This window comes from Mesoplodon mirus (genome assembly GCF_964341445.2).
Source record: "Mesoplodon mirus genome assembly, chromosome: 4".
Lineage (NCBI taxonomy): Eukaryota > Metazoa > Chordata > Mammalia > Artiodactyla > Ziphiidae > Mesoplodon > Mesoplodon mirus.
The window spans coordinates 152,182,998-152,199,388 of record NC_138979.1 but is presented as its reverse complement, the minus strand read 5'-3'; the positions used below and the strand labels follow the sequence as shown (position 1 = coordinate 152,199,388).

Here is a 16,391-nt window from a genome sequence, read left to right as displayed (position 1 = left end):
CAACCACATTCTGTCATCCAGCCTTCCATGTGGTAGGAGGTACCAAGTGTGGCTACAAGCTATCATCAATGCACTAAGTTAGTGGGGTCTCCTTAGATAACCTACAACAGGGACTTCATTGATGGCCCAAGCTAATTATGAGTGAAAACTCAGGCATGCCAAGAGGCCTACATGGGCTCTACCTAGACCTCCAGGCAGCCATGATCACACTGCCCTGGTTGGCTATGATCTTATTGCGTCTTAGCACTCCTCCTGGTTACTATCTCCTACAGGCAGGATCAGTGTTTAATGCATACTTTTGTCCTTCCATTTTCCCCGGAGTCGTTAAAAATAGCAAGGGCGGGCTTCCCTGGTGGCACAGTGGTTGAGAGTCCGCCTGCCGATGCAGGGGACGCAGGTTCGTGCCCCGGTCCGGGAAGATGCCACATGCCGCGGAGCGGCTGGGCCTGTGAGCCATGGCCGCTGAGCCTGCGCATCCGGAGCCTGTGCTCCGCAACGGGAGAGGCCACAACAGTGAGAGGCCCGCATACCGCAAAAAAAAAAAAAAAAAGCAAGGGCGTTCAATAGCCAAGTAGCCTGGATTCTGAACCAGATTCCTTGGAACCAAAAATTTTAGTTTTGTCATTTATTACTTGTGTGACCTTGGGCAAACTGCTTAACTTCTCTGTATCTCAATTTCATCCTCGACAAAAGGTGCATAATAATAGTACCTACTTCACAGCATATTGGGGAGGATTAAATGAGTTTCATACATATAAAGGACTTAGTACAATGGTTGGCACATAGAGTATGCAATTTAAATGTTAGCTATTATAGTATTATTATTACGTTAGTATATATGAATTATCTATTACCATTATGTGATAGATGAATGCATGCAGGAGAACAAATAAGGGAAAGAAGGGCCTGAATAGATGCACAATGGGATTCCTCTGCAAAACGAATACCAGGTTTGAGTTTATAATAACAATTATAATAATATCTGTAACCTTGGCTACCATTTATTAGATGTTTAAAGTGCATTTTACAAACATTATTTCATTAACTCCTCATAAAAATCCTAACAGGAAGGAACTACCACTAGCTGGATTACACAAATAAGAAAACCCAGGCTGGGGCTTCCCTGGTGGCGCAGTGGTTGAGAGTCCGCCTGCCAATGCAGGGGACGCAGGTTTGAGCCCTGGTCCGGGAAGATCCCACATGCCGCGGAGTGGCTGGGCCCGTGAGCCATGGCCACTGAGCCTGCGCGTCCAGAGCCTGTGCTCCGCAACAGGAGGCCACAGCAGTGAGAGGCCCGTGTACCGCAAAAAAAAAAAAAAAAGAAAGAAAAAGGAAACCCAGGCCTGTGGAGGGTAAGTAACTATCCCAAGATCACAAGTTAGTGAATGACTCAAATACAGGCCTTTGGACCACAGAGCTTAAGCTCTTAACCACTAGTCTTTACTGCTATTAGCCAGCTCCTATCCTCCCACCCACTGCCTTCTCTCCTCTGTACTACACCTGGCCCCCTGCCTTTCTTCCCACCCCCATCTCTCCATCTCTTCACCTATCCCTTTGGGTCCATCAAAGACCTCCTTTCTGAAGACTTCCCAGACTGTTCCCCTTAGTATGACACTCTCAGCACTTCCATGTACTGTGTGCCCCTCACTCTCTCCCACCTATTGGCTATGCTACCTGAGACTCTCTCTGTGTCACACAAGTAGCAGTCTGGAGGTTTTGCAAGATCTAGGTTGAATCCATGCTCAGGTTAAGACACTGCCCCAAGCTCCATGATGCAGTCAGTCCCTGCTGAAAGCTACCCTGTATATCCATCAGGGTTCCCCAGAAACCACCCTCTGCTGCTAGCCCTGATGTCAGGGAGGGTAAAACGGGAACAATGGGAAGTTCAGCTGGGTAGAACCAAGCCCTGCTTAACCAAGCACTCCTGACTCTCAGCCACCTAGGCTCCGTGGTACAGAAGAGGGTGTAGAGCCAAACTCATCTCAGAAACATTCAAGCTGTTTCTACAGGAAATAGAAATTGTCTGTAGAACATTTCTTCTACCGAAGAGATGATACTGCCTCTGCACTCAAGGTGCCTACTGCCTGCTCATGGATGCTGAAGCCCTTTAAGAACATCTACAGAGCGACTCACAAGTGAATGCAAATACAGTACAGAGCATAGAGAAGAGAGATGCTGAGGGGGCGGGAGGTTAAAAGCAGTACTCAGAATGCAGCAGAACCCTTCAGGGAAAGTTTCCTACAGGTAGTGAGTAGACTTGATAAAAATTAAAAATAATATTTTCTTGGTACAAATTCTATACATGCCCATGACAAACAAATCAGAAAATGTGCAGACAAGCAAAGAAAGGAAATTTCAGAAAAACACCTACAATCTCACCCACCCAAAGACAACTTTTGTTAGGTTGTCTTTAAGTCTCTTAACACCTTGACAACCAGATTTTGCAGAAGGCAAGGAGCCAAGCTGGAGCACAGGTTGTGTGTGTGTGGTTGAGGAGTAGGGGGGTGGGGGTGGGGGAAGGAGGTAGTCCTGGCATTTTAGTCTACGCCGGGAGTAAGTAATAAGAAATCTATTTGATGGGATGGAGAGGTAGAGAGTTGAGGAAGAAGACTAACAGAAGATCTCTCAGACCAGGCAGAGATGAGAAACAGGAAGTAGTACCAAGGAGCCTAGCTGAACAGTGACATGATTCAAATAATCGTAACAGCAATAACAGTGAACACTTGTGGAGAACGTACCATGTGTATGATATTGTGCTAAGCACTTTATATTCCATCATCTCATCATCTTATTTAATTATCACTATCACCCTATGAAGCTTTTGCCCAATCTCACCAATTGATATTTCTTTCTTTTTTTTGGCCGCGCTGCATGGCTTGCAGGATCTTAGTTCCCCCACCAGGGCTCTAACCACTGGACCACCAGGGAATTCCCAATGCTTCTTACAGGGTACTCTATAGGCTACCTGCATCAGAATGCCCCAAGGTTTTTGTTAGATCTGTATGCCCCATGGTTAGATTGCAGGTCATCTCCAGATTGAAATGCTTCAGGTCAGAGTCACAAATGAGCTTGCCCAGAAAATAACTGTAAAATGGGGAATGCCCATGGCTGCCTTCTGAGTAACCCACAGTCCCATTTCCTTCAAAAAATGCTCTAAGGATGAGAGAGACTGAGCAAGAGCCCAGCCCAAGATATGAGGCCTGTGGGCTCTATACGCCATCACTGTCGTTGGGTTAATCATTCCATAACCCAACAACCTAGAGAGACCCTTCAGCAGGAGGTGTGCTGGCCTCAGACGCAACAAGAAGATAGTGCAGGTCAAACATTTAAAAGCACCTGAGGGGGCTTCCCTGGTGGTGCAGTGGTTGAGAGTCCGCCTGCCGATGCAGGGGACATGGGTTCGTGCCCCAGTCCGGGAGGATCCCACATGCCACAGAGCGGCTGGGCCCGTGAGCCATGGCCGCTGAGACTGTGCGTCCGGAGCCTGTGCTCTGCAACGGGAGAGGCCACAAAAGTGAGAGGCCCACGTACTGCAAAAAAAAAAAAAAAGCACCTGAGGATCCAGGGACAGAACCAAGACTGGGATAACAGGGTGATAAGGGAAGGTTGGGAGAAAAGAACCCGCACCCTGGTGTTATTCCCTTATAAACTCACATGACCTGAGCCAAGTCCCCTGGTTGGCCTCTCTGGGTCCTTATCTGTAAATTAGGGAGTTGGCCTTAATGATCTCAAAGGTCCTTTCAGCTATGGGTGGGAAGATAGCATCTAAATCCAAGGGGCATATACTGCTGCTCTTGTTTACCTCTGAGGCAAGCCCAGAAGCCCAGGAGTCCCAGTGCCACCTGGAGGACTGGGGCAGATACAGGCTGACAGGGACCTCCATGGCCACAAGACGGATGACCCCCACAGAGGAGGTGGGGAAGACCAGGAGCCTCCCAACTTCGAAAACTCAAAGGTATTTCACTTACGTTATCTCACTGGATCCTTCCCACTCCCTAGTGAAGTTAGTATTTATAGTAGCCCCAGGTGTGACCATAAGGCAGAGATGGAGAGAATGCTTATGGGAATGGAAATGTATTTTTAAGAACACCCAGGAACCCGAGGTAGGAAACAGGCAGCCTGCTTCCCAGGCTCTCAATTCCAGGCTGTGAGGCAGGTGTCGCATGCTACCAGGAAAGTTTCTCTGGCAGTACTGAGGACCCGCCTTCTTTCTCTTTGACTCACTCTCATTGGCTGGCTGGCTGCCACTCACCATGGGGTCAGCCCTCCTATTGGGCTGAGTTTACCCAAGTCGCCTCTGAGGTACCTGTGACAAGATAATTGCGATGTTAATTCACTTGCTGTATTTTTCCATTGCCTCCTTCTCTTTCCAGGCAGGCACTGCTAATCAGGCTTTTTGTTTTTTCTTGCCTTAGGAATTCTTGCAGGACAGAAAGCAAAAGCTCCTTGAAGCTAACTGATCTTCCTGTCTGGGTAGAAGTCCTGGCTCATTGAGGAGATGATGCAGATACTCAGAGAGAGAGGGGGCAGTCGGGGTAAGGGAGAGGAGGGCTTTGAAGGACGAGGAAAGGGCAAGGAGAGCCATCAGAAACCAGAAAGATAGAAAAAGGTAAACAAACAAACAAAAAGAAACGCTGAATGAGAACCCATTCCAGGGTCCTGGGTAACGGCCAGATCTCAAGAGGACGTGAGGCCTTAGGCATTGAATTTCCAGTCTCACCAAAGATCCTGGGGTATGACTCGGAAACAACAAAATCACCAAACTAGAAGAGACCTGAGGCATCAGAGGAAAACTCAGTGTGGACTATAGGCTGATGAGTGGATTGGACACCTCTACACTTTCACCCAATTACACACAATCTTTCAGGGGCTTGAGCCCCTGAAGTGACAGATTAATCAGCCCACTGAACAGGACTGGGGGCTCAGAATCAGGGTGACTTTGATTAAAGAGAAAAAAAAGAAAAAGCAGAGGAATACAATATCCCTAGCTCAGCTGGGTTGTAAAGTAAGAGTCACATTCTGACATGCATAGTTGCATGAATGACCCCACTGTCCTGGCAAAGGTACCAGTTACATCACCTTAATACCCAAATCTTATTAGCTCTAAGCTCCCATCAGCTAAGGGAGAAATTCCAGTCCCATGCTCTGTTGGCTAAGATGCTCTAGCTGCAAATAATAGGATGCTTTTGCCACAAGTAATACAAAACCCAGATTCAAACATATAAGGAAATACATTAGAAGTATTTCTATACATTTAGTAGTGGATTCCAGGTGTAGTACAAGGTGTGCTCAAGGTGTAAAGGACTCAAGTTGTCTTCATCTCTGTTTTGCTGTCCTCAAGATGTTGGCTTTGTCCTCCAGCTGGCTCCCTATGTGGTAACGAGACGTCTTCATCAGACACAGTAACATCCTGAGGAAGCAAAGCACACTCTTCCTACGCCTGCTTCTTAGAAGCATGGAAACGTTTTCCAAGAGTCCCCTGTAGAATTCCTTTCATGTCTCATTAGCCAGAATTGGGCACATTCCTATTCTTAAACCAATCTCTGGCAAGGGGAATGAGATCATTGTGGTTGGCTTGAAGGGAAGCTCAAGAGTTAACCACAAAGGACCCTAATAAAGTACTTTCCACCTCCCAAATGCAGCCTTGCCTCCTGTGAAATCAGACAGATATAGATGAGCTTGGATCATGCTTAATTTATGTTAAATGCTTTCTTGGGGACCCTAGCATCCCCTTCTATAGCCTGGAAGGCTCCCAGATTTTCTTATCCATTTCTGAATTCCACATGCAAATGCTGCTCGTTTCCTTTCGCACGAGATTCTTCAGCAGAAACAGCTCCTTAGAGAAATATATGCCTCGGGAGAGAGGTGGCTCTGCATTTATCTGTATGCCAGATAAATCTAACTTCAGCTCTGGCTTAGCCAAGACCTCCAGCTTGTACCCTAGTCCGTATCCTATCTTCTGCCTCCAGGAGAGAAAAGTTGGGGCACCAGCAACTTTTCATAAGCCATGGCAGCCACACTGAGAAGAGACTAGTTGTGCTGTTTTTCTCAGGACGCTCTGTATTTGGTATCCTGGCTTCCCCTTCAGGTTATTCAGTACATTGATATTAACCCCATTACACATAAGAGGAAACTGAGGTGCAAAGTGGTTAAGTCGTATGCTTAAGGTTACTCAGCTAATTAAGTGGCAGAGCCAGGAACATTCTTATATGAGTCTCTTTGTGGACATATGTTTTTATTTCTCTTGGGTAAATGCCTAGAAATTTAATTGCTGGTATAGGGTATGTGCACGTCTTACTATGAGAAATTGCCAAGCCGTTTTCCAAAATAGTGTACGAGTGCTCCAGTTGCTCCACACCCTCATCAACATCTGCTGTTGTCAGTGCTTTAATTTAGCCATTCGGTAGGTGTGTATTTGTTTTAATTTACATTTCCCCATTGACTAGTGATGTTAAGCACTTTTTGATGTGCTTACCAGCCATCTGTATATCTTCCTTTGTGAAGTGTCTGCCCATATTTTTTAAACTGGATTACTTTCTTTCTTATTATTCAGTTGTAGGAAAGCTTTATATTTTATTAATAACATCTTTTGTTTTGCAAATACTTTCTCCCAGTCTATTTTGCCTATTCATTTTCTTAAGCGTGCAGAAATTTAAAATTTTGATGCAATCTAATAGATTGCTTTTTCTTTTCTTTTATGGTTATTGTTTTCTGTAACCTGTCTAAAAATAAAATCCTTTGACTACTCCAAGGTTGTGAAGATATTCTCTCATGTTCTCTTCTAGAAGCTTTATAGTTTAGCTTTTACATTTAGGTCTATGATCTATCTCAAATTAATGCTTGTGTACGGTGTGAAGTAAGGATCAAGTTCATTTTTTAAATATGGAAATCCAGTTATTCAAGCACCATTTGTTGAAAAGACTATCATTTTCCCATTGAAGTGAGTTGGCAACATTGCCAAAAAACTACTTAGCCATATTAATGTAGGTCTTTTTCTGGACTCTTTTCGATTTTGATCTATATAACTATTCTTATTCCAATACCCTACTCTCCTGATTACTGTAGCTTTATAGTAAGTTTTTAACTCAGTTAGCTTGAGTTCTCCAACTCTGTTCTTTTTCAGAATTGTTTTAGTTATTCTAGAGCCTTTGTTTTCCCATATATTTTAGAATTTGTCAATTTGTACCAAAAAAAAACCTCTGCTAGGACTTTGGGATTTCATTGAGGTAGTTAAGTGTAAAAGGAAAAACCTACAGTTTTTTCCTTCCTATGTAGAGAAAAACCCAGTTCTTGCTTACTGCGTCTTTCTTCTCTGAGTCTCCGTTACTACTCACACAGAACAATTCACTTCTGACACTTCTAGAGGTCACCAAATACGTGTGGGATTTCCCCACAACAATAATCAAGTCTCAGACACAAGCTGGGTGTCCTAAAATTTACCTTAATTCTGACACTGTCTACCTGAAGATAGTGTCAGATCTCACAGGTAAAGGCTCAGTCCACAAGAGTGCCCCCCCACCAACTTCAGATGCCAGTCGCAAGCTCAGGTTTTCACCTCTGCTTCTGACCCACCAAAAATAGCTCAGAGGTTCCAACAACCTTCTCCTCAAGTTCAATTAATTTGCTAGAGCAGCTCACAGAACCCAAGGAAACACGTTTACCAGTTTATTAAAGAATATGACAAAGGATACAAACGAACAGCCAGATAAAGAGATACACAGAGCGAGGTCTGGGAGGGTCCTTAGATCAGGAGCTTCTGTCCTCATGGAGTTGGGGTGTGTCACCTTCCCAGTGTGGATGTGTATGCCAGCCTGGAAGCTCTTCGAAGCCCCCACTGTTGGGATTTTATAGGCACTTCCTCATGCAGGCATGATCAATTGTTAACTCCATTTGTAGCCCCTCTCCCCTCTCTAGAGAATGGGGGGGCAGGGCTGAAAACTCCAAGCTTCCAATCATGGCTTGGTCTTTCTGGTGACCAGACCCCATCAGGAGCCATCCAGGAGTCTACCCAGAGTTATCTCATTAGAACAAAAGATCTCCTAGTGTTCCTACCACTTAGGAATTATAAAGGTTTTAGGAGCTCTGTGCCAGAAACTGGGGGCAAAGACAGATATATATATATAGATATATAGATATATAGATAGATATATAAAACAGTATCTCACAGTAGGATTCTGACAGAGATAAAGGCAAGGTGCTCCAATTTGAGGGAGCAACATCAGCCCAATTGAAACGGTTTTATGTATAGAGGGGAAGTAGGGCATGAAGCTGGAAGGGTCAAGTGAGGCCAGATAGTGAAGGGTCTTGAATCCTAAACTAAATACTTGGGACTTCTTTCCATAGATGGAGAAATGCTAAAGGGTTTTTGAGCAGGGGAGTGACACTGGGGAAAAAAGGTGATCTCTTGGGAAGTTTTTGGTTAGGGTGGAGTTTTCACCACATGTTTTCTGAGGTCCCTTCCAGCCCAGATCTTTTGTAATTCTTTGGTCTAAAAAGGGGATATTGAGGCAGGAGCGACAATAGCCTTCAGTCTGTTAGGCTCAGGGAAGAGACTACCAAATCCTTAGTCCAAGGTTTTGACCCAACCAGTGGGTCAGATTTCTAGGGGAGGGGTGGTCATCAAATGCCCAGTAGCCTGTGAAGTAGAGGTTTGAGGAAGATGGAGTACAAGTTCGTCCTCTTTCCTCATGGATAATCTGTGTAGAAATGACAATTTCCCCAGAATTTTGAGTTTATACCTCCAAGGATTCTGCACTCAATCCCAATATGTGTAGGGTGTTCCCATAAAAGAAATTCTCTGTGACACCAGGTGGGTGTCCTACAATTCAACTCAGTTCTACCATCTACCTGGAGATAGGGTCAGATTTCACAGATTCAGGGCTCAGCCCTACAAGACTACGTCCCTCTTTCCCTCCACCTCATCCACCAGGTTGAAGGTTGTTCAGGTAATCACCTGTGCTTCTGACCAACTGGCTTAGATTGGAGACAACAGATTCTTAGAAAGATTATCTTAGCTAGACTGGAGGTTCCAATGACCCCCTCCTTGGGTTTGATTAATTTGCTAGAGTGGCTCATTGAACTCAGAGGAACATTTCACTCACTCGATTATCAGTTTATTACTAAAGGATATAACAGCCAGATGGAAGAGATGCATAGGGCAAAGACCACACCCTCTGAGCTAGCCACTCTCCCCTATTCTCCATGCATTCACCAACCCAGAAGTTCTCCAAACCCCACCCTTATTGAGGTTTTATGGGGGCTTCATTACAAAAGCATGCTTGATTAAAGCGTTGGAGATTGAACTCAATCTTCAGTCCCTCTCCCCTCCCTGGAGGTCAGGGGGAAGGACTGAAAGTGCCAACTCTGTAATCACTAGGTTGGTTCCCCTGGCAACCAGCCCCCATCCTAAGGTTACCTAGGGGCTTTCCAAAAGTCAACTCATTAACATAACAAAGACACCTTTATTGCCCTCTTCACAAAAATTTCCAAGGGTTTTAGGAGCTCTGTGCCAGGAACCTGGACAAAGACTGACCAAACATATATTTTTTATGAATATTTCTCTGTTTGTGTACCAGTCCTCTCCAACTTCTTCCCTGTCGCAAAAGAGAAGTATCCCTCCACATTTTAAGGGCCAAATTCTCCACCAAACTTCTGATCCCATCTCTGTCTGGTTCCTCTGTTCTTTCTCCAACAACATTTCAAACCCTCTTTCTCCAGTGGCTCCTGCCATGTCTTCAAACCCTGCATTTTTTAAAAAAAATCCTGAATTAAGTTCAAATGACCATTAGCATCCATTCCACCCCTGCCTTCCCCTTCTAGGATTCTCTTCAGTTATGTATAACTGCTGCCTTGCCTTCGCACACATCTGCTGATTTCTTACATCCTTCCAGTAGAAGGTCCACCCTCTATCACTTTCTAGAACTTCTTAAATATTATGAATAATCTCCAACTTACCAGACCCAGTGCCTCATCAGTCCTCAGGTTCTCCTTTCTGTGGCGCTGTGCCCAGGAGGCTTTCTCTGTCTCCCTCGTGGACCCCTCTCTTCTCATGACTCCCCTTGCCCTGCTCTGCTGCTTCTCCTTCCTTCATAACTGTTTCCACCATTGCTTGGTGGTCATAGAGAGACTACAGGCCACCAGACAAACACCCCCAACTTACCACCTGCAAATCTGAAAGTTCATCATTTCTCTGATTAAAAAGGAACATTTGTAGGGACCTTCCTGGTGGTCCAGTGGCTGGGACTTTGTCTTCCAATGCAGGGGGTGTGGATTCGACCCCTGGTCAGGAAGCTAAGATCCCACAGCCCTGGTGGCCGAAAAACCAAAACATAAAACAGAAGCAATATTGTAACAAATTCACCACAGACTTTAAAAATGGTCCACATTAAAAAAAAAAAATCTTTAAAATAAATAAATAAAAATAAAAAGGAACATTTGTCTCTTCCCTGACCTGCAGCAGGTCCTCCATCTAGAAGGGAATCCCATCCCTTCCCACCTCCTCAGGGACCTTTCTCAAACAATTAGCCTCTCTTGTTCTTAAACTCCTTGCTCTCTTCTTTCTCAACATCAAGAAAATGTCACCATCTCTCTCCTTTTTTCAAAATTGTCTTATTTTTACTTCCTTTTATACCTACTTCACTGTCAAAGTTCCTAAAAGAGTTGTGTGTTCCCACTGTCTCCCCTTATACCCTTTCTGGTCACTCCTCAGCCCTCTGAAATGTGGCTTTTGTTTCCAATGTGTCAGTAAAAATAACCTCACCAAGGTTACCAATGACCTCCTTGAGGCCACAATCTTTGGTTCCTTGTAGCCCCCTTGACCTATTCTGGACAGCACTGACATTATTCACCCCCTCCCCCCTCCCCATGACCCCCTCCCCCTTCCCTCTGACTGCTTCCCTTCTGCCCCTTGGCACCCATCTCCCCTCCCAGGCAGTGGTGGCACTCCTCAGGATTCCCTTCCTGGGCCTCATTCTTTTCTCACTTTCCCTGAGTGAGCTTACCTACTCCTTCACTCCACAAATATTTATCGAGCACCCACTGTAAGTCAGATCAAGTACTGATTTAAGCCCTGAGGTTTTAACAAGTTCCTGTTCTCATGGATTTGACATTTGCCAATGGTGTTAATTCCATCTGGATACTGCTGACACATAAATCTGCCTCCAGCCCAGACCTCTCTCTTTTGCCTACTTGGTCTGCTTGGCTATTCCACATGCACCTCAAACGCAGTATTTCCAAAACTGAATTTTTCATCCTTAGCCCATCTCCAGCTTCTCCTCCCGTCTCAGTAACACAAACCAGAAAGTGCTCATCATCTTTGTTCATCACTGCCTTTGATTCTTCACTTTCCTTCGCCTCCTAAATCTAATCTGTAAAGAAGTCCTGTCGATTATACCTTCTCATCTTCTGAAATCCATCTACTGTTCTCCATGCCAAACACCATTACTCTAATTTAGGCCAACATTTGCTTTTCGTTGATTCCTAACAGGTCCCTCGAGTCTTGATCACTTCCAGGCCCCATCCCACCTTCAATACATTGTCCACACTGTGGCCATAGTCATTTTCTAATGTAACTCTGATCACATGACCTCCCTGCTTAAAACTCCTCATTGCCTTTAAAATAAAAGCCAACCCATAAAAGCCAACCCCTTTAACAAGGCCCAGAGAGCTCCTGTTTACCTGTCAATCTCATCTCTCCCCACCACCCTCACCACTCTTAACTCTTCTGTCACATAAACTTTTTCTTTCAGTGACCTGGATGTGCCATGCTTTCTCATGCCTCCAAGCCTCCCTTAGCCTGAAACACTTCCCCATTCCTGACCCCCACCCCTTCTCCTGGCTAACTCCTATTACCTCAGTGTCAGCTTAAATGTTACTTCTGGAACACTTGCCTTAAAATCTGTAGTCTGTGATAGTTCCCCTCCTCTGTACTTCAGTGCCACCCTGTCCTATTTCCCTATTCTGATTTTCTGATTTCTTTTGTTATTCTCCATGTCCTTCTTTCCATTAGACTCTAAGCCACAAGAAGGGAGGGGCAAGGTCTATGTCGCTCGTGTGTTGATTGGTACTTTCTAAAGTCCCAACCTTTAGAAAGTACCAATCAAGGCATATTTGTCAAATGAATGAATAATTTCTTGCCCTCCTCCTCCTGCCATCTAAATACAGACATTGCTTAAGAATCACGTTTCTGAGTTTTGCTCAATTTCCTTCTTTATATCTATGATTTCAGTGGTCAGGCCAGTGTGAAGAAGTCTCCAGTCTACCTACAGGCTGGTATCTCTCAGCTCCAAGCCTGTATTTCCAAAATCATGCTAGACATTTATGCTTGTAGATTTTTTCATCATCTCAGATAAAGGACATACAACATTAAAAGCATGCAAAGATATGTATTCAAGGATGTGTAATGCATCATTGTCTATAATAGTGAAAAACTGGAAACAACCCAAATGCCTATCAAAAGAGAATTGGTAAACAAATTACAATACAACTGCAGAGCCTTAGAAAGACTAAAAAGATTTATATATTAATGTGAAAACTATACTTGATACACTGTTAACTAAAAAAGGAGGTTTCAGAATGATAAATATCTTTTAGTTTCATCTTATTCGATTATTCAACATGCATTCAATTATTGAGCAGCTGCTATGTTCCAGTTTCTGTTCCAAGTGCTGGGGATGCACAAGACAGTCCTTCTTCTCACAGAGCTTTCTAGACAGACAGTAAATGTGTGTGTGTGTTTGTGTGTATACATGTCAGATAATGATAAGTGATAAGTGCTATGAGATGTGCTATCTTAGGTAGGGTGATCAGGGAAGGCCCATCTCAAATGGTAACATTTGAGCAGACACCTGAATAAAATGAGGGCAGAAATCTTGTGAATATTTGAGGAAAGGACATTCCAATCAGGAGGATCAGCCACCCTTCTGGTAGTAGTGGCAAGTGTAACTGGCTCTAGAAGCAGCTGGGAGACCCCTGCAGCTGGAACAAAGTAAACGGGAGGGGAGAGTAGTGGGACATGGGGCCACAGAGGCCAGGCCATGGGGCCAGGCCATGGCAAAGGCTCTGGAATCCATTCTAAGTGTGATGGAAAAGTCAATCTTTGGAGGTGTCTCTGTTACAACATGTTAGTGTTTCAATGAAAAGAGTTTAAAAATATATATACCAAACTGCTAACAGAAAATATTTCCAGGACATGGGATTACAGGAGACTTTCATTTTCAAAACCTTACCCTTATGTTGTGCATTACAGTGTGTTTTATACTGAGTGTGTATTAATTTGGTAATCAGAAAAAGAAATGATTATTTTAAAAATTTGTGTATACCCTTTGACTCATCAACTCCCTTTCAAGAAACACATCCTTTAAAAAAAAATGGAGGGCTTCCCTGGTGGCGCAGTGGTTGAGAGGCCGCCTGACGATGCAGGGGACACAGGTTCGTGCCCCTGTCCGGGAAGATACCACATGCTGCAGAGCGGCTGGGCCCGTGAGCCATGGCCGCTGAGCCTGCACATTCGGAGCCTGTGCTCCGCAACGGTAGAGGCCACAACAGTGAGAGGCCCGCGTACAGCAAAAAAAAAAAAAAAAAAAAAAAAAAACTGCAGAGACCAGACAGCAGAAGCAAGAATAACTACAATCCTGCAGCCTGTGGAACAAAAACCACATTCACAGAAAGAAGAGAAAAGATGAAAACTCAGAGGGCTATGTACCAGATGAAGGAACAAAATAAAACCCCAGGAAAAAAATGAAATAAAGTGGAGACAGGCAACCTTCCAGAAAAAGAATTCAGAATAATGATAGTGAAGATGATCCAGGACCTCGGAAAAAGAATGGAGGCAAAGATCGAGAAGATGCAAGAAGTGCTTTACAAAGACCTAGAAAAATTAAAGAACAAACAAACAGAGATGAACAATACAATAACTGAAATGAAAACTACACTAGAAGGAATCAATAGCAGAATAACTGAGGCAGAAGAACGGATAACTGACCTGGAAGACACAATGGTGGAATTCACTGTTGGGGAATAGAATAAAGAAAAAAGAATGAAAAGAAATGAAGACAGCCTAAGAGACCTCTGGGACAACATTAAACACAATAACATTCACATTAGAGGGGTCCCAGAAGGAGAAGTGAGAGAGAAAGGACCAGAGAAAATACCTGAAGAGATTATAGTCGAAAATTTCCCTAACATGGGAAAGGAAATAGCCACCCAAGTCCAGGAAGTGCAGAGTCCCATACAGGATAAACCCAAGGAGAAACACGCCAAGACACATAGTAATCAAATTGGCAAAACTTAAAGACAAAGAAAAATTATTAAAAGCAGCAAGGGAAAAATGACAAATAACATACAAGGGAACTCCCATAAGGTTAACAGCTGACTTCTCAGCAGAAACTCTACAGCCAGAAAGGAGTGGCATGATATACTTAAAGTGATGAAAGGGAAGAACCTACAACCAAGATTACTCCACCCGGCAAGGATCTCATTCAGATTCAACAGAGAAATCAAAACTTTTAGGTACAAGCAAGAGCTAAGAGAATTCAGCACCACCAAACCAGCTCTACAACAAATGCTAAAGGAACTTCTCTAAGTGGGAAACACAAGAGAAGAAAAGGACCTACAAAAACAAACCCAAAACAATTAAGAAAATGGTCATAGGAACATACATGTTGATAATTACCTTAAACGTGAATGGATTAAATGCTCCAACCAAAAGACACAGCCTCGCTTAATGGATACAAAAACAAGACCCATATATATGCTGTCTATAAGAGACCCACTTCACACCTAGGGACACGTTCAGACTGAAAGTGAGGGGATGGTAAAAGATATTCCAGGCAAATGGAAATCAAAAGAAAGCTGGAGTAGCAATACTCATATCAGATAAAATAGACTTTAAATAAAGAATGTTACAAGAGACAAGGAAGGACACTACATAATGATCAAGGGAATCAATCCAAGAAGAAGATATAACCATTATAAATATATATGCACCCAACATAGGAGCACCTCAATACATAAGGCAACTGCTAACAGCTATAAAAGAGGAAATCGACAGTAACAAAATAACAGTGGGGGACTTTAACACCTCACTTACACCAACGGACAGATCATCCAAAATGAAAATAAATAAGGAAACAGAAGTTTTAAATGACACAATAGGCCAGATACATTTAATTGATATTTATAGGACATTCCACCCAAAAACAGCAGATTACACTTTCTTCTCAAGTGCACACAGAACATTCTCCAGGATAGATCACATCTTGGGTCACAAATCAAGCCTCAGTAAATTTAAGAAAATTGAAATCATATCAAGCATCTTTTCTGACCACAACACTATGAGATTAGAAATGAGCTACAGGGAGAAAAACATATAAAACACAAATACATGGAGGCTAAACAATACGTTACTAAACAACAAAGAGATCACTGAAGAAATCAAAGAAGAAATCAAAAAATACCTAGAGACAAATAACAATGAAAACACAACGATCCAAAACCTATGGGATGCAGCAAAAACAGTTCTAAGAGGGAAGTTTATAGCTATACAAGCCTACCAAAGAAACAAGAAAAATCTCAAATAAATAACCTCACCCTACACCTAAAGGAACTAGAGAAAGAAGAGCAAACAAAACCCAAAGTTAGCAGAAGGAAAGAAATCATAAAGATCAGAGCAGAAATAAATGAAATAGAAACAAAGAAAACAATAGCAAAGATCAATAAAACTAAAAGTTGGTTCTTTGAGAAGATAAATAAAATTGATAAACCACTAGCCAGACTCATCAAGAAAAAAAGGGAGAAGACTCAAATCAATAGAATTAGAAATGAAAAAGGAGAAGTAATAACTGACTCTGCAGAAATACAAAGAATCATATGGGATTACCACAAGGAACTCTATGCCAATAAAATGGACAACCTGGAAGAAATGGACAAATTCTTAGAAAGGTATAAACTTCCAAGACAGAACCAGGAAGAAATAGAAAATATGAACAGACCAATCACAAGTAATGAAATTGAAACTGTGATTAAAAATCTTCCAACAAACAAAAGCCCAGGACCAGATGGCTTCACAGGTGAATTCTATCAAACATTTAGAGAAGAGCTAACACCCATCCTTCTCAAACTCTTCCAAAAAATTGCAGAGGAAGGAACACTCCGAAACTCATTCTATGAGGCCACCATCACCCTGATACCAAAACCAGACAAAGATACTACAAAAAAAGAAAATTACAGACCAATATCACTGATGAATATAGATGCAAAAATGCTCAACAAAATACTAGCAAACACAACCCAACAACACATTAAAGGATCATACACCATGATCAAGTGAGATTTATCCCAGGGATGCAAGGATTCTTCAATATACACAAATCAATGTGATACACCATATTAAC

The 16,391-nt window shown here is 43.1% G+C and overlaps 1 protein-coding gene across 1 annotated transcript in view; it reads right to left on the bottom strand.

The window, feature by feature from the left end:
• Positions 1–16,391, bottom strand: part of LOC309802933 (uncharacterized protein) — a gene marked incomplete at its 3' end in the record, with an annotated part of 176,547 nt that overhangs the window by 81,695 nt on the left and 78,461 nt on the right. The gene's annotated exons all lie outside the window — the stretch shown is intronic.